Source organism: Dreissena polymorpha, chromosome 2 (genome assembly GCF_020536995.1).
Source record: "Dreissena polymorpha isolate Duluth1 chromosome 2, UMN_Dpol_1.0, whole genome shotgun sequence".
Classification (NCBI taxonomy): domain Eukaryota; kingdom Metazoa; phylum Mollusca; class Bivalvia; order Myida; family Dreissenidae; genus Dreissena; species Dreissena polymorpha.
In genome coordinates this window covers 105,009,491-105,036,886 of record NC_068356.1, presented here as the reverse complement: position 1 = coordinate 105,036,886, position 27,396 = coordinate 105,009,491, and the positions used below count along the sequence as shown (strand labels likewise).

Sequence of the window (27,396 nt, the reverse complement as noted above, 5' to 3'; positions counted from 1 at the left end):
GCAGCCGTTAAAATGAAATCACAAATATCCGATCATATAATATCCAATAAAGGAGTAAAACAAGGAGACCCGTGTTCAAGCATACTTTTTTTAATGTTCGTCAATGATATGGTAGAGAACATAAATTCAAACATCAAAGGAATTATAACGATTAACGACATTAAGTTTTTCTTGTTATCATACGCAGATGATCAAGTTCTATTTTCGACATCACCAACATCATTACAATCAATGTTGAATGACATTGAAAATAACTGCATAGTATCTCAACTTAAAATTAATACACGTAAAACAAAGGTCTTGATCTTTGAAAAAAGTAATCGCCATACAAATTAAAACTTTTACCTCTACGGGGAATTATTAGAAATAGAGACATCTTTCAAGTACTTAGGTATAACACTATTTTAGAATGGAAACTGGTATAAAACAGCCCAAACACTAGCACAACGCGGAAATAGATCTCTACATAAATTTTTCACTATTATTAATCAATACGAATTCTCAACATGCGAACAATTAAACCTATTTGATAAACTAGTCGCCCCAGCCCTACACTATTCAGCAGAAGTATGGGGATTTACGAAAGGTAAAGAAATCGAAATAATACATACAGAACTACTTCGAAAAATCTTAAAAGTAAACTAATCTACAAAACTATCTGGTATGTACGGAGAATTAGGACGATACCCGCTATACATAATAGGCAAATTACAAATAGTCCGCTATTGGTTAAAAATACTTAAATCAAGTTATAACAGTATCACAAAAACAATATATTCTGTGATATTTAACGATGCACAACAAAATATCACATACAACCATCGAAATTGGGCGTCACACATAAAAAACACTCTTGACGAGCTTGGGTTAAGCAATATATGGGCGGATCAAACAACTATCACAAATCAAACCGATCAAACATTAATCTACAATACAATTAAACAACGTTTATTAGATAATTACAAACAAAGCTGGTATAGTGAAATAAATAACTCCCCTAGACTCATGAGCTATTGTAGATTTAAAAACACTTTTGAGTAAGAACCATATCTTGATTTTATAACAAATAAGAAATACAAAACATCACTTACACGATTTCGATTATCGTCACATAGATTAGAAATCGAAAGAGGTCGTTATAATAACATACTACGCGAAAATAGAAAATGTAAGTTTTGCAACGGACACGCTATAGAAAACGAGTATCACTTTCTACTTGTTTGTCCTTTTTATAGAGAAATTAGAAAGAAACATCTAAAATCATATTTTCAAAGGTGGCCAACGTTCAATAAATTTGATTTTCTAATGCAGTCGGCAAATAAAAAAGACATAATAAACCTTTCTTAATATATTTTCAATGCAAATGAAATGCGTAATAACATAGACAATCAGTTATAATTGTTAACTTCTACAAGACATAGCCATGTTATTTTTTATTTTACTTTTTTCATTGACTATGTTTGTATAATTAAAATAATTCTACATTTTCCTCGTATTACAGTTGATGATATAATTATATTGATTACTGCCTGCTGTACTACTGTTTTTTTTTGTAAACTTCTCATATTGAATATTGAATTAATGTATTTTTAACACACACACTGCGTAACTTTCTGTTTTGTGGCAAAAAAGCATTGTTTTATGCTTATGTGCTAATAAAGGTTGTTGTTGTAAAAAAAGTATAGGTCCCTGATTTTATGACACCATGTTTACTTTGTAGCTGTCTTGACAATAAACGATCATAACATGATAATCGGTTTGAGATTAACGAACATAATTATAATATGCAATTCAACACCGGGTTAAACATGATGAAACAAACAGTCTCACAATTGGTGTGAACAATTAAATACCAACAACAACCTTTATTAGCATATAATAAAAAGTAAATGAATGATAAAAGTGAGTAAACTACGTTCTATTGGGCCACATTTGTAACTGTAATAAAATTATATACATGCTGGCTGATCAAATTCAGTTTTAGAAATTAAATTATACAATGCTGAACTAATTAAATTTTTATTTGTTCTAGAAATATATTGACATTTTATTATAATACAGTGATATTCCTCCATTGTTTTCAACGATGTAATTACGTTTTCTTAGTGTGAATAAAAAAATATTTAAAAATCAATATTGAATTTGCTTGATTAATCACACCAGTATAAATCACAGTTTGGGTATTGGGTGTAGTGTGACGGTTGTCACCCTTTATGTACCAGTCCCCTTATGTACCACCCCTTTATGTACCACTATCTGACCCTTTATGTACCATATATATAATATATAGAGATAAATAATATATGGTTTAATATGAAGGTGTGTTTAATAATGAAATGTATTTTGTGACATATTATTTATGAATTTAGACTAATATATTGCCATAGATTATATTGTATGCCAGCTAAAATACTTGTGTTGATAATGTATTTTTAAATAGTACTGGCTAATTGTTTAACTTCTTTTACGATGAAAGTAAGGTTAATGTCGATTTTAGCGAAGGAAACGTCTTTTGTTCGTTGAGATAAGGTAAACTAGGTTACTGGTTTAGTACGTAAATTCGGACAGTACGTAAGTCGGACACACGTAATAACTCCCTCAATTGCGATGAAATTTGACATTTGTTGGTGAAAAGGCGAGTACATTCATTGATATATTTCTTAATGGTATTGCATCATTTAAGCGCTTTATTTACATGTGTCCGACTTTATAATTTTAGAACAGAAAATCCACAGTTTTTTTTAATGGAAATGCTCATCAAGTGTCCAATGTTTATTACTCGACCACTCGTTGGTGATTCCGTGAAAAGTCGGACAGTTGACAGTAAAACACATAATAAATCATACAATTACAGACTTGAAATCCCCAGTAACACGCATTTAGCGACACATAGCCATTCATTTTGAAAAATACATTTCTACAGTATGTACATGGACACCGTTTACGTAAACACAAAATCAATGACGTACTGGTACTTTTTGTTCTTTTTAGAGCACACATGGCTGTTTTCTATTAAATGTATAGGTCCTGTTCCAACCAGGTTGCTTGACTCCCTCAGCAGCCTCGAGTTGGTGTACTCATCCTCATTCTCATATCTGTCCCAGATTTCGTAGAGCTTGTCATGGAGCTTCTTGTACTGCATTCGGTGGTTCCTCGTCACCATCTGCTCGGACACTTACCGAACTGTGAGGGTGACGTCGTCCGCCTCTGTACGCAACATAGGCACCATCACGTAGAAGGGTAGCTTGCTCCCATCGGCTCGATTGTTGAGGCCCCTGTGCCATCCATCAACATCGTTGTTGGTACGCACTGTCTATCTGAAGACGCTCCAGTTTTCCGGTCTCCACAGGTTCCCGTTAATCCACGTTCTGTCGACGTACGCCATCAGTCTGTGCAGCTCTTCTGGTCCGTTGGCCGCTTGTGCAAGGCCAGGGAAGTTCAATCTCCTGCCTCATCATCCGGCGATACTGTCTGAGGGTAATACCTGAAAAGGAAAATAAAAATGAATTTTCATGTAATGTTCAACTATTGAATTAAATTACTCTTATAATCATAGAATAATCAGTAAGCACTGTGACAAAATGAAAAAAAATAATGTTATAATGACATTGTAATAATTAATATAAAGTATGTTTTTTCCCTTTTTTGGGGCTACAAAATTATTTTATTTCATACAGGATTATATAATAATTTAACTTAACTTGCCAGTGTTGCATCTCCTGTGCTGCCAACTCTCACAAATATCACACAAAATAGCTTCATCATCGTCAATGACATTGGTACCACATGCAATACAAGAAAAAATAATGTCTGCCATGATGTTGGTATAGTTTAACATATTTCTTCTTCATTATGTTTTATCGAGTGCACCTGGATTGTCTCCCATATGACCATCGCCCCCAGAAAGACGTGTTAGTTGGTTACGGGGGATAGTGCAAGATACAGGAGATATTTTTTAATATGTTATTAGGAGATCAAGCTATACAACATACCTTCAGCTGTGAAATACTGTTCCTTGCAGCCTTCAGTCCAGATATGATGCCTTTCACTTCCTCGTTGACTATCAACAGCAAAGTCATCGCACTCAAGCGAACAGACCACTCCATCTTTACCAATTATAATAGCAATGCTTTTAAGCTACTTTATAACAGCACGAACTGAAACTGTAAAACTGTAATTAAGATACTAGTATGTTGGATTTATAATGTGTTGTGACGATTATGTATTATATCAGTTGACGAGTGATGTAACACGCAGCTGCAAAGTTTAGACTCCGCCCACTGGTTGGCAAAAATAGATGGAATTCGTATAAGCTCCGCCCATATAAAGACGGTGAACATAATCATCGATCTTATTGATAATCATGCACTATATCAAATATAATTTTATAAATTATGTCTGAATAAAACATAAGCTTGCAAGAAAAAATGCATTTTGGTAACGAATATAGTGTTGTTATTATTACTTAAAACGAACTCGGGAGTAGAATTCAATCTAAGTGCTCGGTATATGTGGTAACCACAAAGATCTCCTAACTTAATTAGCACATCATTTGAGTTATAAAAAAATCAGAAATGCAAATTCTTTCAGAATTAATTTAATCTAATGAAAAATCACTATTAAGGTTGACAACAAACAACATATATATATATATATATATATATATATATATATATATATATATATATATATATATATATATATATATCGAATTTATTAACGCAACAAATAGTTCTGATTTGAACCTTAATATGTCTTTAAAAACTTACAATGTAACACATTAAATAAATTCTCTCACTAAAATTTATTGTTTTTATTTGAAAATATAAGTTTTGCAAAGGTCAAGCTATAGAAAACGAGTGCCACTTTCTACTTGTTTGCCCCCTATATTAATAAATTAGAAACGAACATTTAAAACCATAGATGACGTTAAATGAATTTAACATTCTAATGCAGTCGGTAAATAAAAGAAAGACATTATAAACCTTGCTTATATATTTTAACTGCTAATGAAATGCGTATTAATATGGACAATCAGTTATAATTAATAACAAGATTATAGCCATGTTAATTGATATTTGTCATTGAATATGTTTGTATAATTTAAATAAATCTACAATTTCCACGAGTTACAGTTGAAGATATAATTATCTTGATTACTGCTGTTTTACTGTCGTTGTTGTTGTTTTTAACTTAATTAATTCTCTTATTGAATCAATATATTGATATGATTATACACACTGCGTCACTTTCTGTTTTGTTGCAAAAAAGCATTGTGTTATCATATATGCTAATAAAGGTTGTTGTTGGTATTTAATTGTTCACACCAATTGTGAGCCTGTTTGTTTCATCATGTTTAACCCGGTGTTAAAATGCATTTTATAATTATGTTCGTTAATCTCAAACCGATTATCATGTTATGATCGTTTATTGTCCAGACAGCTACAAAGTAAACATGGTGTCATATAATCAGGGACCTATACTTGGGGTGCCTGCATCAACCACATGTGGCAGATGATTATATGGCCATTAAACACAATTTATGATAACCCCATGTCATCTCTTGGCATATTGAGCAGTCATTTAAGCCAATCTTTAAAGCCAAAATAGAAAAACAGTTGTTTAAATAATATATGTTCACAGATTTAAAAAAAGAACATATTAGTCCGAAATGGATAAGCAGGATTAAGTGTATATATATATATATTAGCCAGTTTTATTATAATATACAATTATTAATAAAAAATGTTGTTGAATTTAACTGCTACACAATTAATGTATTTAACGATTAGCGGAAAATATAAAATCGGCTATTACGTGTAACCATTGTACGTAACAGCAGTGCACAAAACATCATCATGAAAACAAGCAATCCAAAATACTTGCGTAAAACATATTAAATATATAGTTTTATTAATCATAAAATGCTTGATTGTTACAAATATCAATCGATCCTTGTCTCTAGTAAAGAGATTTGAATATACACGCAAAGACAGTTAATTTTGCACGATAAATAAATAAAAAAATCAATCAATCAAAAAATGAATAAATAAATAAATAAATAAATAAATAAATAAATAAATAAATAAATAAATAAATAAATAAATGAATGAATGAATGAATGAATATGAATGAATGTGTGTGAATGAGTGATTGAGTGATTGAGTGATTGAGTGAGTGAGTGAGTGAGTGAGTGAGTGAGTGAGTGAGTGAGTGAGTGAGTGAGTGAGTGAGTGAGTGAGTGAGTGAGTGAGTGAGAGATGAGTGAGTGAGTGAGTGAGTGAGTGAGTGAGTGAGTGAGTGAGTGAGTGAGTGAGTGAGTGAGTGAGTGAGTGAGTGAGTGAGTGAGTGAGTGAGTGAGTGAATAGTGAGTGAGTGAGAGAGTGAAAGAATGAGTGAGTGAGTGACTGAGTGAAGAAAATTAACAACATTTAACAATTGTTAAGTATTCCTCGTTTTAGGTCTTTGTTTTATAAATGATTAAATTACCCATACCTAATTACCTAATACCTAATATATATATATATATATATATATATATATATATATATATATATATATATATATATATATATATATATATATATATATATCATAAATTGAACATGTTAAAATACACAGTAGCTCCAGTTGCCTAAAGTAGAAAATTATAGAAAGTCATAAAAAATATACACCTCAATAAATTTGGCACACAAGTGAAAAATTTGTGTACATGTTAAAAGGCTTAAGTAACTGAACTAACCGTTAAAATTGCACCATTTCCACGACTGTTTACAACTGTTAAAATTGCCCGATATTTTTGCATGCATGTAAATACAGTACAGCTCGCAATGATTGTATGTATTTTGCGCTTACTAAGTGATCCAGGTTTCAAGTTACATTATGTAATGGATCGTTTTGTATGTACATTAACTTTGTTAAAGTGTCTGGGGAACACTCTCTCTCTCTCTCTCTCTCTCTCTCTCTCTCTCTCTCTCTCTCTCTCTCTCTCTCTCTCTCTCTCTCTCTCTCTATCTCTCTCTCTCTCTCTCTCTCTCTGGGTCTCTCTATCTCTGGGTCTCTCTCTCTCTCTTACTCACTCTCGTAAGTAATATAATTTTCACATTGACTTAAAACTGGTAATCAAGTATGACCAAACTCTCTCTCTCTCCCTCTCTCTCTCTCTTGATGACAGAAGAGGTGGGAGGGGAATATGCCGATTCGTCTTTGTTTCTAGAGAGTCTGCAACTGACTGCAATACATAACTTAACATAACATATTCTTTATTAGCATAATGCATTTACAATACGTAAAGCCAACATGTAAACAACAATACATTAAGATACAGTGATAAGTGTTATTTGCCTGGAAGAATTAAATTGAATTTCGGATTTTGAGAGATATTTACCTACATCTATTAGCATTCTTCTATTCTGACTGGACATTAAACCTATAAATTTCTGTTATGTCGTGAATACACAAAAATAGTGTTTAAAATATATTTGTCATACTTTGGGCACAAAATATCACAGACACTAAATTCTTATATCTTAATCGGCCATATTTAAGACTGCTAATCATAGTTAAGACAGGGGTATAGCCAGGGATCAGGAAAATGCCGGTTTTATCGGTTTTTGACCGATTTTGGTCGTACTGGACCGATTGCAAATTGAGATTTATCATAAAAATCGGTCCGGATTTCACAGACAGGTGTGACATTCTACACACTTACCAGTACATTTATCTCCGCAGTCCCGAGATTAATCCGCTAATTGATAACCCCATGTCAAAAAATGCCCGAGGCGATCATAAATTAGGGGAATTAACAATGTAAACAATTGGGCACGCTTGATTGAGAAGTACAAGTGACACACTTGTTCCACGAAAACCGATTATTATTTACCACATTCGGTCCAGTATTAAATGATGCATGGTAGATTGTGAATATTAAAGGAGTATTATTTTGTTGAATATGATAATATTTCTTGCTTTCTTTGCAAATACTACATGTTTTATTGACATTGAACAACTTAATTGGTCATTAATCAAATCATCAAATGGGAGTCTTATAGAGTTCAAAAACAAATAGAGCTCATTCTATCTACCTTCTAAACCGATTGGACATTTCTTTCTAAAATAATTAATAAGACCAACAATTCTAAAACAAAATAAGATGTTTTTAATGTGATTTCAAATAAAAGGCCTATTTTCACATCACATCAAACATAATGTATTGTTCCATGCATGAAAGATTTAGAGAATATAGTCTTTTTTGGAGGGGGTGGGGGGTGCGGGGCGAAGAGGTATCAGAGGGTTTCGGCCGTCTCTCGGACCGATTGGGATTCGGAGATTTCCTGATCCCTGGGTATAGATGTCTTAAAAAGAGATTTAAGAATTTTACTAAGACTGTTATTATGCCTGTTATTTTTCGTGAAACGCAACACAAATAAAGGCAGTTAATTTAAGCCTGTAACTTGTAAGTAAGACTGTTATGGAGTTAAGAACAATAATGGACTTAAGAATGTTCGTGAAACCGGGGCCCGGGGTCGTAAGGTTGGTTTACCATGTCGTTTAAAAAACAATTAAAACTAAATGTAAAGTAGGTGAGGCTTTCCCCGATTTAAGTAGCACCTATTGTCATATTACGACAATATCAATGAATCTTTGTTAGTCTATGGTACCATTTTTATTGCTTCCGTGATTTTTTTTGGAAACAGTTCCTAGTAGGCGGCACCTCTAGTCTCAATAATGAACCGTGAACGAAGCTTTTTTCATCATTTGGACATTTATCGTGCTTCGCTACGTCTCAAGTCTATCGTGATTTTTATGTTACAAAAGTTCCGATCGACCGACTGTGTTCTTTTAACTTGCGATATTTCATATTCAAAAGGACTGACAAATAAATGGAAAGCAGAAATACATACATGAAAAAAAATTGAATCGTCTCAGCCCACACGAGTATCCGATTCACCTCTTATAAGCGAGTTATCTGTCAATTAACATCGATGAAGCTCAAAATTAGCTTTCGACTTCGATTTTGTTTACGACCGCGGCGAGATTCTCGCGAGAACATACGTCATCGTATTACGTAGTACAGTATGGGGAAAATGTACGCGTCTTATCCAAAATTGAGTTACAAGTACTAAATTTATCTTTTATATAATTAATGATTGATCTCTCTTCACATACAGATTAGGAAAAGGTGTTTTCGTAAACCAGCCTTTTAAGCACAGTCCGTAATGATTTCTTTTTTCAAATGATTCATATGTACTTCATTGTTTTAGATATAAAAACGGTCATATCATTCCTAAGAGTTGCGCCAGTATCAGCCAATGTGGTCCACTAAGTCTGAAAGAAGCCCAATTCAGCTTTCCATACATGTTTCACTATAGAGAAAAAAAGACGGCTTTTCCTCAAATATATCTTCCCGTTTTTATGACAAAATGTTTAACAACAGTCGAATTCCACAAATAAATCCATCGTTTCAAAAAAGTAAGAACAAAAATATAGAATCAAATAAAGACAATACGGATCAAATTATTTTAGTCATAGTATATTATCAAATGCTCACAAATATTTTAAGACGGTTATACGCGTACACTATTATTTACAGTGATATGTGGAATTTGAGTGTCGGCCTACTTCTCGGACCGTGTGACGTAGCTCGTTGCTATTCGGATGTTTCGGACTTCTACCTCCACATTTTTTTGCACTTTTTATGTGTGTGATTTAAATCAAAGTTTTGGATATTAATACAATTGTGACATTCTTGAAACATCACACATCGGAAGATAAATGGTTGAGCTCCAAATCGGTATGTTTGATTTCACATTCCATTGCATATTAATGAAGTTATAGGCCGTCAAACGTGCGCAGAAAATCTGTGCGGAAAAATCTAACGTAAAAATCACGATGGACTCTGGACTCGAAGGCGTCAGTCAATATGGTGCCCGGAAAAAAGCCCCTCGGAAAAAAGCCCCTTCCACCAATTTTGCCAGTGCGGAAAAAAGCCCCTTCATCGATTTGCCAGTGCGGAAAAAAGCCCCTTCGTCGTTTTGCCAGTGCGGAAAAAAGCCCCTTCGTCGTTTTGCCAGTGCGGAAAAAAGCCCCTTCGACAATTTGCCAGTGCGGAAAAAAGCCCCTTCCAAATGATTATGTTTAGAGCGGTAAAAATCCCCTTAGAAACCATAGAGTAAATTTACTTTTTTCAAACAGACTGGGACACAAAAAAGTAACATGTGAACGAAAATTATCATATTGTATTATATTTATTATGACAAGCAAAACTACAAATGATGAAACATATTTCAAAATATCTTACATATCTACATTACATCAAAAAATATCACTGTAAAATGTCACTCGTAGTCTCTTCACCGAAGACGGATGTTGTGTCCAACAGTATCTAGGAACTCACCCATTGTCTTCCTTCCGGAGCTGTACTGCTGGCAAAGGGTCTGCAGCGTCTTCGTGTGGAGTTGTCTTCTTCTCTTATGTTTTGTCACAGTCTTTCCTTGTCTAAAGCGGAGCACATCGGCCTCTACCATTGTAGCGTCCCGTTGAACACACACAACAGCTGTCCAGAGGGAAGGATTAGCATGACCCACCAGCTTCGCGAACCCACTGTTCCACTCCTCACAGACGTTGTTTGTACGTTCTTTGCCGCTCAGGGTACTGTCGAGCACGTTCCATGTGGCGGATGGGAAACGTGGCCCAGTCCTCCTGAACTTAATACGGCCTTTTTTAGGCCGGCCGCCTTTAAATGAAGGTCTTTAACATTTTTCGCAATGTTTGTTGATTGGAAAAGGCATGTTTTTAATGAATATGATTTGTTTGTCAATAGTGTGGAAATTTATATAATAGACATACCGCTCCAAGTATAATAATCATTTGGAAGGGGCTTTTTTCCGCACGGGTAAAATTGGTGGAAGGGGCTTTTTTTCCGCACTGGCAAAACGACGAAGGGGCTTTTTTCCGCTCTGGCAAAACGACGAAGGGGCTTTTTTCCGCACTGGCAAATTGATGAAGGGGCTTTTTTCCGCACTGGCAAAAATTGGTGGAAGGGGCTTTTTTCCGAGGGGCTTTTTTCCGGGAATCAGTCAATATAGCAATAGCCTTCGAGACCAGAAATCTGGACTAGCGGCACCTCATGAGGTTTTAGACGGCGGATTTCTGCCGGCTACTTCTGAAAGCCCTAAGTTTCAAACAGTTTATAATAATTGTTCAACATTCCCACGGGATACCTTTATTGGATCTATGATGCTTCAAACTGTATGTAAATGTAATGTAAAATGTTAATCACCCTGCCTCTTAGTCTCAATAATGAACCGTGAACGAAGCTTTTTCATCATTTGGACATGTATCGTGCTTCGCTACGTCTCAAGTCCATCGTGATTTTTATGTTACAAAAATTCCGAACGACCGACTAAGTGCTTTTACCTTGCGATATTTCATGTTCTAAGGGACTGACAAAAAAGCGGAAACCTGAAATACATACATGGATGATTTTTGAATGGTCTCAGCCCACACAAGTATCCGAAACACCTCTTATAAGCGAGTTATTTATCAATTATTACAGCAATTTGGGTTAAAACTGTTTTGTTGTTCCCACAAAATACGTCATAGATCTGAGAAATTCCTGGGGAACCCCGTGTGACGTAGTAGACTGGAAACCGGTCTTTCGTCTATCGAATGTGGTGGAACATAATGGAGCCAGTAGACAGCGGGGGACCAGCTTAGTGAACACGTACTTGGTCATTTCGAATGTTTCGGACTTCTACCTCAACATTTTTTTGCACTTTTTATATGTCTGATTAAAATCAAAAGTTTGGATATTAATACAATAGCGACATATAAACTTCACAGATTGACAGATAAATGGTTAAACTCCAAATCGGTATGTTTGAATTCATATACCATTCAATATTAATGAAGTTATAGGCCGTCAAACGTGCGCAGAAAATCTGTGCGGAGAAATCTAACGTAAAAATCACGATGGACTCTGGACTCGAAGGCGTCAGTCAATATAGCAATAGCCTTCGAGACCAGAAATCCGGACTACCTGCCTCTCTGCCACTCTGGCAAATAATAGCCACTAATCGAAAGAGATTATTTAATTTTCCCTCTGCATAATAACTGAACAGCTGAATACACGTATTATTTACAACAATAAATTAGTTGAAAACTAGTTTAAAAGCGAGTTTACAGTCTAAGTAAGATAGCTAAAAACAACTTAAAAACCGTTTGCAATATCAATAAAACTTCATGTGTGATTGTGAGACAATCGTTGGTGATTTGGAACTACAGCATATTTTAACTGTGCTACGCAAGGTTTCATAAAACAAACAATTGTGTGTTCAATTTACCTTGAAATACATCATTACTGAGTACTGTAGATCTATTAATTTTCAATATCACATGTAACACCCGTTAACTGCCGCCATTTTCTGATCTTCGTGTTCTATATCACTTCACGCGCTTTAACTGCGGGGCATACATAAAATTGCGGGTTCTATGCAAGCGTCTAGATGATGTAGAGATGGGTTCTTTACTGACCTAGAGTAGGGGAGACAACTCTATTTTAATTTCAATTTAAGACCGACTTGCGCGTAATTGCTATAGGATGCTTCCAGTATGAAAGTTAACACATTTAAGGCGCACATATTTTGCGGGTTCTTATATAGATCCCATATTAAATATAGGCCCCACAAGAAAGGTCTGAAAACGACGGGCACCCCGCAAATCACGGTATGTATTGATATATATATATATATATATATATATATATATATATATATATATATATATATATATATATATATATATATTCACTGGAAACGAAACGAAAATTCATTAAATGAAAAAGAAAATTACAACATATATATATTTATATATTGTAAGTTATTCCGCTTTTTAGGGCTTTGTTTTATGATTGATTGAATGAACCTCGTACACTTTCGATCGCTGACGAACAATAACAACATCCACACCACTTATAATTATGATCAAATAAAAAATGTGTTATTATTTTTTAATTATTATTTATATAAGAAACAATACGGCTTATTTATGTGTTTTGTTTTGTGGGATTTTCAATATCAGAGACGTACATAGATCTATAAAGTTTTATCTACGTCTCTGTCAGTATATATATTCAGTATTCCGATCACGTTTTCCTCTGATGCTAATAACTTATTTGTATTTTTATAAAGAGGAAAATATATTTATGAATAAAAAAATATATTGATACTAAACATGATATATTTGCGCTATTATTTAAGAGATTTGATGTTTATTGCGGATTATTTTATCGTTTTATTGACTAAACAGAAGTCCTTTATACATGTTTTACGTTAACTTCTGTAACCATGGCAGTGTTTACGCCATTCAGTCAGTGCGCATGCGCTGAAAAAATTGGTCAGCCACATATGGGCGTGAACCTTATAGGACAAGCGCAATATGCCCTGTTTTTTGGTTTATCGTTTTGCGCCAAAATCTGTCATTGGTCGATGTAAAATCACCACAGCGTGATAACAGAAGGATTTACAGAAATCACGTCGCTAACGATAATACAGATTATACGTGTTAATCCAAGCTGTTCCTATCGAGCTCAACTGCAGCAATGGGGATGCTGTCAACTACTCAAGTTTCCTTCTTATTTGTGAGTATTGGTGAGGATTGTTTGTGAAATAACAATATAAATAGGTTTAGATTTTTAGGAAACTTTAATTTCAAACTTGAAGGTCACCCCTTTTTAGTCGTTGGAATAAAATAACATCAGGCGATTAAAGTGGTGTATTTCCAATAACTCGACCAAGCCCATTTAATATGGTGACCAATAACTCATATTCTTTGCTATATTTGATACTATTTTATACAATAAGAGTGTTTTCGTGTGTCTTACAGTCGGCTGTCTGTTGTTTTTTTAAATGAAATAACGGTTCAAGTAAATACCGCAACATAATCTTTTTAATAATCAACATTAAAAAAATCACATTCAAATTTCATTTGTGTATATTTGTTTCACTTTAAATTGTTTTTTCCAAAAGTCACTTTAGAAACGATGAAAAATATCAAAATAATCTAATCTAAGCTGGTGATACAGATTTGTCGGGGACAACATGTTCATATTATCATAATGATTAAGATAATTCAACATCTTTAAATTTAGTGAATTTAGTAGTAGTATGACTTATAAACGAGGAAGTATTAAGTGTGGTAGCGTGATTTGTTGAATAAGTATGAAAGCAGTCGCCCTCGTCGTCATAGTAATAGTAGCAGCAACGACAACAGCAGCAGCAGCAGTACTAGTAGTAGTTGTGGTGCTGCCTGGTGGTGGTGGACGTGGTAGTTGTAGAGATAGCAGTAGTGGTAGAGAGGTTGAATATATGTAGATTGACTGAGGTTGAATATATGTAGATTGACTGTGAGTGCCTTTATAAAAGTAAAATTAAAATATTCGAAGTGATCATTTCAATTGAAAATGAACCGTTTCATATAGGTCTAAATTTATTTTTATTTTTTTCCATAGTTTTTTTGATAGCGATAACTTTCCTTCCTTGTTGTTTGTATTATATCTCATGAAGCTTTACAAATGTGATTATATGCCTATGCTTATTTTGTTCATCATCAATTAAGAGATCTTTTTACATCTAAGTAAGTCGGTAAGCCACGGGAGTCCTATTATAAACAGCGATTAAAATTTCATACTTGATAATTTTGACGCTTAGACAGGGTCATTTATTGGGGTTCTAATATACAGGATGTAAACAAAGATAACAATCGCTCTTTTTCTGAGTTCAAAGCATTCTTTAAGGACACATGTGGTTCCATTCGGAGATTAGCGCTTTTTACCCCCACCCCCCCCCCCCCCCCACCACACGAAAACAAAAACAAACATTATTACACGCTAAAATGATAATTTTGTCGAAAGACTCAAATAGTTTTTATTCACGCGAAAACGTTTTCCCTTACATCGCATAAATATGATTTTTATTCCGAATTTGCAAATTCGAAAACGTTAAACCGTCGTCGCTTGTTTTAATCAATTACAAGCGTGAATCGATTTAAAATTAAAATCCAACCGGATTTTCAATGATATCCTCAATGAAAACAAAATTTCTTACGATTCTGTCCACATATATAGCTATGACCGGGGACTTTAAATAGGGTGCCAATTGTCCGGGTATACAATTCAATCGGGTGCCGATTGTCCGGGTCGACAAATTTACAGGGCGCCGACTGTCCGCGTATGCAAAAAACACTGGGTGCCGATTGTCTGGGTGCCGTTTGTCCTACAATCAGTAGTAGTAGTAGTAGAAGTAGTAGTAGTAGTAGTATTAGCAGTAGTAGTAGTAGTAGTAGTGGTAGTGGTAGTGGTAGTGGTAGTGGTAGTAGTAGTAGTAGTAGTAGTAGTAGTAGTAGTAGTAGTAGTAGTAGTAGTAGTAGTAGTAGTAGTAGTAGTAGTAGTAGTAGTAGAAGTAGTAATAGTAGTAGTAATAGTAATAGGAGCAGCACAAGCAGCAGTAGTAGAAGTAGTAGTAGTAGTAGTAGAAGTAGTAGTATTAGTAGTAGTAGTAGTAGGTGGTAGTAGTAGTAGTAGTAGTAGTAGTAGAAAAATAAATCTTTAAAAATAAAGTAATTTGCCAATATAACTTTCCGATGATAGTCAGATTTCGGAATTTAAATTATTGTTTGGTAGTCACCGGAGGAGAATGTATGTATATCATCGGCCCGTCCGTCGGTCCGTTTTTCAGTCTGTCCGTCGCCGCTGAGACGTGGGGTCACATCTATAAGGTGAAAATGCACACTAACTTCGCATAGATGATACCAAATACATACAATCTAATACACATACGTTACTATACCACCGTTACACCTAAGTCTGAGGTAATCGGACTTCAATTCGTATAACTGCCATTCATTACGTTTGTATTCCATACTGTATACACATCGAAACACTAAGAAGTTTCGTGGAAACAATGTTCTTTTTTAGGGGATAATGGTCCAATATCATAAGGAATATATTCGAGACCTTGCTTAGAATTCATTTGTCCTAGTTTTATAGTAAGCCTAAATTTGATCACAACAACTTATATGGAAGCGGTTGAAATCAGGCACCAAGAGGTAACAGGTGTTTTATTTTTTGACATGTTTTTCCTACCATTCTTATTCCGATAACTCCTTATAATATTTGACACGCGTTTCATATTCAGACGAAGTTATTAACACATCTGACCAGGATTTTCCAATTATATATTCTGACTTAGTTTCGTAAAATCTGAGAAAAATGTTATTTCTACGTGACCATCACCTAAAAGATCAAACCTGTCACGTCTATGCGCAGGCACGCCTACGCCCTGTCACAACTCATCTTGGATTTTCTGTTTAATCAGAACTGAGTGTATTATGGTAAGTTTAAAACGAATGGTACTGAATGGATACTGATGCAATTAATTTGACAGTAAATGATTATATTAAGTTTTTAATGAAACGAGTATTTATTTTATGTCGCTGTTTTTATTTTCCAAATAAATTATTCAAAAGATTGACGAAAAAGAATGGAAAACATGTCAGGATGAAAAAAAGTCAGAAAAATCATCGGAAACGAAGCGAGAGGAGAATCACCAAGTCCAGTGTCCGTACTTTCCAGATGTTAGTAAACTATTTGTACGAGTTATTCATTCGACAAATGTATAGGCTAATGTGTGGTAGTCCGGTAGACAATTGGAGTACACACCAACATAACGAAGTTCATTCCGTCCATTTAAGTACGAAATATAGTACCTAGGTATTTTAACATATATATTACAAAATAGGTTAGGTTTATGATTTTAGTTTGTACAGACACTGGGATAAGTTAAATTTAAGTACATATTGAAGAAAACTTTTGAGTTTTAGAAATCAAGTTCAAACATTACTACGATGTAGGAAAGTGTTTCATTTAAAAAGGCGTTATATGGAACTGCGACGTGTTATTCTTGTGTATAAATGAAGCAGATATGATCAAATTGAAATAAAATTGTTGTATTACTTGAAAATGGGGTTACAAAATGCGTTCTAAATATTTACGAGTGTATGCCAAGAATAGGCGTATAGCTCTTTAATCTACATACTATTTTCCCGTAATGTTCCAGGAGAAGCAGAGAAGCAGGAAGGATGGTGGCTCTACGCTGCAGATCGGAAAAATAACATGTTGATTACTGCACCTGTTCATATAGTGTCACTTAAAGATGAAAAGGAGGTGCGCAGAAAATTATTGAAAACAACGTTAGCTCACAAATAATGTAAAGGCAATTTTGCAATTCAGTATGGGCTTAACTATGCTCGAAACCGTAACCCATGACTGTCTGTGTGGATAACTGCAGTAAAATTAAGCAGACGACGAATGCTAAAAGCGTCTGCTCTAACCATCGCATCTGCCTGTTTATAGTTACAACTGGTATACTGCATAGTGTGTATGTATTCAAAAGTATTTAACAGCTTGTAAGACAAAGTTGGCCAGTCTAGTGTTTATCATTGAAATCTGTACATATTGGCTGGAAAACGGGGCTTAATGCATGTCAAATAAGATTAGCCTGTGTACACTGATAAGCTGTATCAATGATTTGAAAAAAAACACATCACATCTCGACCTGTGCTTTAAGACACACTCTTTATAAATTTGAATTGGTTATGGTCGAACTTGCTATATTAAAAGCTATAACATAATTTTGAAAACTGAGTTGCGTCTAAGATTATACACCAGCGAACAAATTCAGTGCCTTCAGCGCTTTGATTCTTTTTGCGTCAGACTTATAAACAACGTAGACAGGAAGTGGGTTTGAGGAAGACAAACGGGATATATGCTTTATCCCGTCTGTCTATCTAAAACCCACTACCTGTCTATGTTGTTTATTAGTCTTCATCGTGACTGGTAAATCATGAGTATTCAGCTTGTTTAAATTGTGTATTTGTATACTTGGTTCATGTGTAACGTTGTGAAAAAAAGAAAGAAAAAGTAATGTCATTGCGATTGTTAACCATTTCATCCAAACATAAAGCAACTGGTTTATGAACGCATTTTGGAAACATGAAGGCGTATACCCAAATCGCTAACATAAGGGGACACATAAACATAACCAATGTTAGAGCTTGCACGGCCATGTAAGTAAAACGAGGATTCATTAAGTCACGGCCGTTAATCACGCGCGCCACCTCTTTTTTTGCGATGCATTAATAATGAGCCAATGCAACTTCCGAGAAGGCGCTCGGGACCGGATGTTTTAAAATTTCATGTACAATTTTACAGGGTGATAAGGTTTTATATGTTTTTTCAACATAATTTGCATTTTTTTTTTAATCGGGCAATGTAGTGCGATTCAGCGAAGATTTATTCGTCCAAAAATGTACAGACACGTACATTTCCAACCCATTTAAAAACGTGAGAACATTTATAAGTTGTTGCATGGTGGAGTTTCAAAAAGCATTTCGATGAGTTCTTCCTGTGTGACGAGAAAATGTCCACCCTATTAAATCACTAACGGCATCAAACGATTGCGTTCAACATACATAAGATGCTGCATGCACAAAACATATTGGCTTCTTGCCGACGTAGTAGATAATTTTGCATTTTTCCAAAAGAGATGGGGCCAATGTAGCTGAAATAATTCGCGTTCAGAATAAATCTGAACGCTGAAACTCCGGTCTGCAAAAACCATAACGAAAAATAAATACAATACTATTATATCAATAGGCTTAAAATTGCAAAATAACATTACCAACCCATAAAGTTTTAGTTAATTAGTCCATTTTTACCTCAAATAGCGTCGATTTAAAGTTAAAAGGCATAATTTGTTTCAGTTAAACTTCTGCTTAAATCGCAATACAATCACTGACCTCTCGCCATGTTATGAAATATTTAAATATTAACCAATCAGAAGAAGGCATTACGGTGTAATAGGCTGCGTTATCGATTAAAATCTACCTGCCGTATACAGCGGGCACAGCGATTGGAATTGAAAATGTGAGTAGTGTGTTGATTTAAATTGGTCAGGCGTGCAAAATTGAAAGAGTCATTACATAATTCTTACGGAACATTATTGAGAAATGAATTATCTACACAGGTATGTAAATATTATTGCAATCCGTTGATATTAACTGTCTGATATCGGGGCTTGAATGTTGCGCACCAAATTCCTTGCGCATCAATATAGACAAAGAAGGAAAACTCTCGCTATTAAAAAGATAGAGTGGACTATTGACGCCAAGAGTCTGCCAAAGCAAAAATCATCAAAAGACTCTTAGGCGGCAATTTTTATTGACTAGGGCCAATGCTTAGGAGGTGGCGCTAATGATAGGAGGTGGCGCCAATTCAGGATGTATCAATTGGCAGTCGTATAGCAATGACATTATCACATGATGTAGATTTGATAGATAATGTTATTTGTTATATACAATTTATTTTTCAACGTACATACGTAGGCCCAAATCTTTAAAGAACATGAACACAATCTATAATAAAAATGATATAGTTCTTTTGGTATGTAAGTGATCAACTCAATTAAGAAGTCATCAAAATGAATAAAACATATTGAACAATGTATACCAAAAATTGTAATACTAAATCAAACCAATAACTTAATGTTCAACATTATCAAAATAATCCATCGACATCAATATTTGTGTGATAATTCACGAAATACGTATAAGATAACACTTCTTTTTGACACTATGGTTTGTGGCAGTTAATCCAAATGCTTAATTTACGAAAAGGCCAAGGTCAACGAATTTGAATTAGGCTCATTTATGTTGTTTTTCCTACTATCAAATCCAAACAATGAAGATATCTCAGTCTTTTCCGTTATTATTTTTGTATAATACACGTTAAATGTTGTTATCTTACAAAGACGAATATTTAAATCCATCAGTACTAAGAAAACTACTTTTTCTAATTAAAAACGCACTCGACTCAATGTGCTGAAGTAGTCAACTTAAAAAGATAATGCAAGTCGTGTAAACATAAAAGAAACCATACCATAAAATATTTCACTTTAAAATATCTATAAATGTGCATTGGCGCCACCTCCTAATTTGAGCGCCACCTCCTTGGCATTGGCTCCATCTCTTTTTAACAAACGCAAATTTATCTATTATATCGGCTATAAACCGATGGTTTTGTGGACGCATTAACTTGTACAGGTTCAAAGCTATCGCTTTATGTAATGAGCGATTTAATTTGCATGGAATTTGCTCGTCACACAGGCAAAAGAAATCGATTTGCTTTTACTAATTCTACCATGCCACAACTTATAAAGGTCCTCACGTTTCCAAATAGGCTGTGATTGTATGTTTCTGTACATTTTCAGATGAATTTATAATCGCTGAATCGCACTACATTGGTCGATTTTTTTTTAATATTGCGAAATGTGTTCAAAAAACGTATTAAACCTAATCACTCTGTAAAATTATCCTTTAAATTTCAAAACATCCGGGCCTGAGCGCCACCTCGGAAGTTGCATTGGCTCATTTATTAATGCATCTCAAAAATGAGGTGGCGCGCGTGATTAACGGCCGTGTTAGTTGCTTGAATTGGCATGTGGTAAAAATGCACTTATCATAACTTAAATGTATTTGCAAACAAATATCGACTTACATGAAAACAATACCAATCTACATACTAAGTGTTTGATATAAGTAAGATTTTAATGAACCCAAATTGTGCTTTTCAATTATTTGTGATGTTTTATTGAACTCGGACATATTAAAATTAACCTTGTGCGGTAGTCCTTTCATAAAATCATGTGCATTCTAAATTAATACAAATATAAAGTAACAATTATAAAAACAATAATTCGTATAGCAATAATTAGCTGATCTCATAATTCGAGTTTTTTCAATGATAAAAGCATTGTATGTGATTACGGATTAGCAAAAATCTTAACTGTATTGGTACAACAGAACCGAAGGGAAATAATAAACCTATTTAAAAAAACGCCAATGCATAAAAATTATGTGTATTTTGCCTTTGTTCACCAAGTGTTTAATTATTGTTCGCTTAATGCTAAATAAATCCATAACTATAAATTAAACTTGTTCTTTGGCGCTGGACTTTGGCTGTCTAATTCAAGTCAGGAGAAATCTACTATTAGTTGATGTCGTATTACGTGCCAATGTAAAGCACAGAAGTGATATCAAAGGACATTTGTTGGACGGATATTTCTTGAAAGTTTGTATTCATATTAGCATTAGATCATCTTTTTTTTTAAATTATGAGCTATTGTCATCACCTTGTCGGCGTCGGCGTCCGGTTAAGTTTTGTGTTTAGGTCCACTTTTCTCATAAAGTATCATAGCTATTGCATTCAAACTTGGTACACTAAGTGACTTACTTACTATCATGAGGGGACTGGGCAGGCAAAGTAAGACAACTCTGGCGTGCATTTTGACAGAATTATGTGCCCTTTTAATACTTAGAAAATGGAAAATTTGGTTAGATTTTGTGTTTAGGTCCATTTTATTCCTTAAGAATCAAAACTATCGCTTTCAACCTTGCAACACTTACTAAAAATCATAAGGGGACTGTGCAGGCAAAGTTATGTAACTCTGACTGGCATTTTGGCAGAATAATGGGCCCTTTATACTTAGAAAATTGAAAATTTGGTTAAGTTTTGTGTTTTGGTCCACTTTACTCCTAAAGTATCATAGATATTGCTTTCATACTTGGAACACTCGCAAACTATCATAAGGGGACAGTACAGGGACAAGTTGCATAACTCTGGTTGTCATTTTGACGGAATTATGGCCCTTTTTTACTTCAAATTCGAATTCAAACTTCAAATACTATCATACTATCATGAGGGCACTGTACCTGGCAAGTTGAATTTTACCTTGACATTCGAATGATCTTGACTCTCAAGGTCAAATTACTCAATTTTGCTAAAATTGCCATAACTGCTTTATTTATGATCAGATTTGAATGATACTTTGACAAAACAACTCTTACCTGTCATACCACAATAGACTCCACCCAAACCATCCCCCACGCCCCAGATGTCTTACCCCCCCCCCCCCATATAAATGACCACACCCTCACACTACCCCCCCCCCCCCCCGACCCGCCCCCCCCCCCCTCAAAACAAATATTATTTTTTAAACATGGTTCAAAACACAAATATTTATTTTTATTATTTTATTTTTGAATGACCGTCCAACCATCTCACCCAAGAATCCCCCCCCCCCCAATTTTTTTTGGCATTTGTTTTTCTTATTTTTGGAAGATAAAGTAATAAATGACCACACCCTATCACTATACACCCCTCTTCACTCCAACCCTCCCTCCTTTGTGATTGAAGTATTGAGATAGGTCCCTTCACCTTAAAACAGAAAAATAGATGAGCGGTCTGCACCAGCAAGGCTGCTCTTGTTTGAAACAAGGATGGTCTGCAGATAAACATTATTAAGTGTTTTGTGAATGTAAAAACTTTGTCAAGTGAGAAACTTTTTAAACATTCATTAACTTTAAGTTCGAAGTATTTAAATAAATAACACAAAGTTCATGCGGTAGAAAAGGGAATAACATCTAAAGCAACACGACCAAGTTGCACCTTTGAATTATGTTTACGTATCAATTGTCAAACTTTTGTTTAACAAATAACAAATAAGCCGAAAATGTACTGAAAGTAGACTGTCTTAAGTAGTAAACTTAAACATGATAAATATTAAATAAAAACTTGAAACTTGGTCACACCTTTAATAATGTCAAGGATTATGCAAGCTTAGACTGCATTTGTGATACAAACTATTTCAAAATGCATGCGAACTCAAGTCATGAACTTGAAAAACTTATTCCATGTTTATTAACAGTTATATTGACTTGCACCAAGCTAGCCTTAAATGCCATTCCAAATCAAAGACGGTATGTAAGCTTCCTAATTTCAGAACATTATTTCTATCCTGATTGTATTTTAATAATAGAGACCTAAGTTTTAAAGTAGATTAAGGTCATTTATCTTCTTAATTGCAGACAAGAATTATGTGACTTAGCAAGTTATCGTGCATAATGACCATGCGTGTCTTTTCATCAAAATTTGGCTTTCTTCATACAGATATATATATTTGTAGCAAGCAAACTTTTACTAGACTTTTTATTACACAATTGCCATTATCGTAAAAGATTAGGTATAATTTTATGTCGATATATGAAACATTTTATATCTTAACTATTACAGGGATATGGGGTTGATTCATGGAAAGACCATATTTCTGCTAAATAAAACTTAGTAAGTTACCTCATACAAAGATTCGGGACTCATGTGTGAAAGTTTAATTAAATACCAGAGTAGCAAGATTTATATGGAGTTGTAGCACACAAACCCCAATCATAGCATAACGTCGACACCGACACATGTTTGAGTTGTATTGATTGAAGTATTCGATGAAAAGTAGAGATTAAAATGAGCGTGGCAATTTATAACGGCAGTGTTATTAGAGATAATGTAAACCATACCTGACAATGGTTAGGGTGTTCTCGGCCTGATTCAAATGCAAAATACATTCTAGTTACGTTTTAGACGAGACAGTATGTTGGTTTGACTGGCCCACATAAGGATGTCATCTATATACAAGTGCAGTGTTCTTCTACGCTCCGACTGTTACTTTAAAGTCGACCAGCTTCACTACTGCCAGGTTTTCTAATTGAATTTTAAATTACATATATTAACTCTCAGATTTACATGCCCATTTGTGTCGTTGTATCCATGGTCATTTAAAATAGTGTCCACATACACACTTGTAATATGTTTTCCATGAATATTTGTCATATTGTTCGCGATAAAATTTGCGAAATTGTCTTAACATAAAGTTGTGTAACAATCTCGATAAACATGTGCGTCATTGTCTTTGTGAACATTGACGACATTGTCACCTTGACTAGTCCTGTCGATGTCCCCATGAACTTTTGTGTCATTGTTTACACGAAAATTTGTAAAATTTGTTACAAAGTCTTATAAAAAGAGTGTAATTTGCCTTATGGAATTTTGCGATTTTTTAATAACATTCTGTGCTATATATTGTACCATTGTTCTCATGGATATTTGTGGCCGAGTCCACATTAATATTTGTTGTATTCTCTAAATTACGGAATACCGTTAGGGCCATCGAGGTACGATGGCGAAAGCCATCGTGGTACGATGGCGACAATGCGATAGTACGATGGCGACAATTCGATAGTAAGATAGAGCCAATGCGACAGTGCGATAGTACGATGGCGACAATGCCATAACACGATGACGACAGTACGATAACGCGATAGTACGATAACGACAATGCGATAGTCATATCGTTCTGTCGCCATCGTACTATGGCATTGTCGCCATCGTACTATCGCGTTATCGTACCGTCGTCATCGTATTATCGCATTGTCGCCATCATAATAACGCACTGTCGCCATCGTATTATCGCACTGTCGCATTGTCGTCATCGTACTGTCGCATTGTCGTCTATCGCCTGCCGATACCCATGCGCACATCGTTTTTTTCTCGATTACGGAATACCGTTAGGGTCATCGTGGAAACACATAAAAATTCAGAGTGCGACAATGCGATAGTACGATTGTGACAATGCGATAGTACGATGACGACAATGCGACAACGCGACAGTACGATGGCGACAATGCGATAGTACGATGGCGACAATGTGATAGTACGATGGTGACAATGCGATAATACGATGGCGACAACGCGATAATAGAACTATCGTACTGTCGCATTGTCGCCATCGTACTATCGCATTGTCGCTATCGTACTATCGCTTTGTCGCCATCGTACTATCGCACTATCGCATTGTCGCCCTCTAGAATTAAATGTGTAAACACGATTGCCCTCACGGTATTCCGTACTACATGAATATTTCCGACATCTAATACATGACCTTTGTGTCATTGTCTCAATGACTGTTTGTAAAGTTTTCTCCGTGATCATCTGTGGCATTGTCATTGTGAACATTTTTGGCATTTTTTTATATTCAAATTGCTGCAATCGCTCTCATTTGTGGCATTGTCTCTATTAATATATGTGCCATTTTCTTGATGAAAGGTTGTGTCATTCCCTCAATTTCTCAATCTCACAGAGCGCAGATAGCTCGCAATCTTCAGCGGCAGCGGTACGGCTACGTGTTCGGCTTCAACATGTTCATGGCGCTAATCGTCGAACCCTCCTTCTGCGTTGATGTTTCCGATTCCTGGAAGTGAAATGTGCGTTTACGAAGTTTGCAGACATAAACACAGACGTACGCTGTGAACAGCACTGCCATAACTCCAAAGTTGCCACCGTACACATTGAACTGGAAACAAACATGATTGCGTTGTTCTTATGGAACGTGAAGTGATGCAATTATATACTTGATTGGTATTTAATTCAGAGTTACAACCTTACATTATTTTCGAGCACAGTCACCTCATTGTGTGTGGTATACACTATGGACCTCTATAATTATAATCGAAATTATGAGGTTATCAGCTAATATATAGACTAGTGTTTTCTATTGAACTCCAAAATCTCTAACATCTAGTAACTTGTAAAACGTTCAATATTGAATTTAAATTGCTATCACCCATTCCCTTAACAAAAGTCACTTGACTCTCTTGCAATTTTGAATCACGTGTGCATTACCATTAACCGATAGATCTTTCCTGTGCGTGTAATATATTACATTAATAATTTAGAGTACTTAAAAAATGGCATTTGTATTGCAGAAATCTTGCAGCATTACCTAGACACGGAACATCGTAAAGTTAAGGTTGTAAGGAAATTTGGCTGTGGTCGTTAAAAAATTATTCAAACAATTTTATAATATTTTTTTTATAAAATTTTTAGTTTCCGTTCTTAAGCAGTCTGACTTAATTCACGAATCTATATGCGTTTCAGAGTAAAACAAGAGACAGAAACATAATGCCCCCTATTGCGCCGCTGTGAAGCCATGCATTTGACCTTTGACATTGAAGGATGCCCTTGAGCTTTCACCACTCAAAATGTGCAGCTCCGTGACATACACATGCATGCCAAATATCACGTTGCTATCTTTAATAATGCAAAAGTTATTTCAAAACTTTAACCAAGGTTAAAGTTTTCGCACACACACAATGAATGAATGAATGAATGACAGACAGAAAGACAGGCCAAAAACAATATTCCCCCGATCTTTCGACACATAAATAATTACGGATATCCATTTACAGCTTGAACTACATTATAAAATGTGTAGATCAATTGTACGACTTCAGAATAAACGACTTCTATTATTTTGATAACTTATGCTACATGTTCGGAATACCTACAAGTAATTTCCTGATGTACTACACACTGATCAAAATTATACCAATACATATTAAAGCTGTAACCAATACAAATAACACACCATGAACTCAAAAAACATTCGTACAAAACATGATTGCAAAACAAACAAAAACGAACAAAATATTTTACACACTTCAAATTAAAAACCCTGCCGAAATCTCTAAAGCTCAAACTAAATGGCAAAACCTTCTTGGATAAAAAGAATTTAATTGGAAACACATATTTGTTATGCCATATAAAGCAACTACCGATAACACACTGAAAAACTTTCAATATAAATACATCCAGAGAAGCATAGCTACAAATAAACATCTTTTAAAATTCAACCTATCCAACACAAATCTTTGTGATATGTGTAGTGAACATATTGAAACAATAGATCACCTTTTCTGGGAGTGTAAACATATTCAACCTAATTGGAATCAATTGACAACCTTTCTAGAGAAAACAACAATTAAATGTTAACTATCTCCCTTAGACATCAGTTTAGGGATAAATACCTTCAAAATACAAGAGGTTAATAACGCTGTGAATTACATAATTATATTAATAAAATATTTTTTAGTCAGCATGGAATACAGAAAACAAAGACCTTCAATGAACTGTTTTATCAATTATTTAAAACGGATGATTCAAATTGAAAAAGAAATTGCCCTAAACAATGATACACTTCATATATTTGAACAAAAATGGAAACATATTAAACTTTCATAAACAAGTCCAGTATGCTTTCTTTTACTTTATGCAACTCATTCTTATTCATAACTATTATGTTGTTCTTTTTTTTCTGTTTTTTTTTCACATCCTTCCAAAGAAAAATAATACATATTAACATTTTCTCTTTTTTTAATCAAAAGGAAACCACAAGATCAAAACAATATATTTCTAGCATATCTTATATAACATGTTTAAACATTATTGCTTCGAAATGACACCACTTTGTTATATGATCATACACAAGTATACATTGTATGTTTTATATTGAATAAAAAAACAAATAATTTATATATAGAAATAATATTTGTTGGATTTGTTGGAATATCGACTTTAATTCACCAGTGATCATAGAAAAACTTTTTTCTATGATC

At 34.5% G+C, this 27,396-nt stretch overlaps 1 long non-coding RNA gene across 1 annotated transcript; it reads left to right on the top strand.

The window, feature by feature from the left end:
• The first annotated feature begins 16,347 nt into the window (after window positions 1-16,347).
• LOC127870394 (uncharacterized) lies at window positions 16,348-25,475 on the top strand. The gene is made up of 3 exons (XR_008044793.1): window positions 16,348-16,632; window positions 17,115-17,221; window positions 25,083-25,475. It is a non-coding gene; the product is annotated as an uncharacterized LOC127870394 (long non-coding RNA).
• Window positions 25,476-27,396: the final 1,921 nt, after the last annotated feature.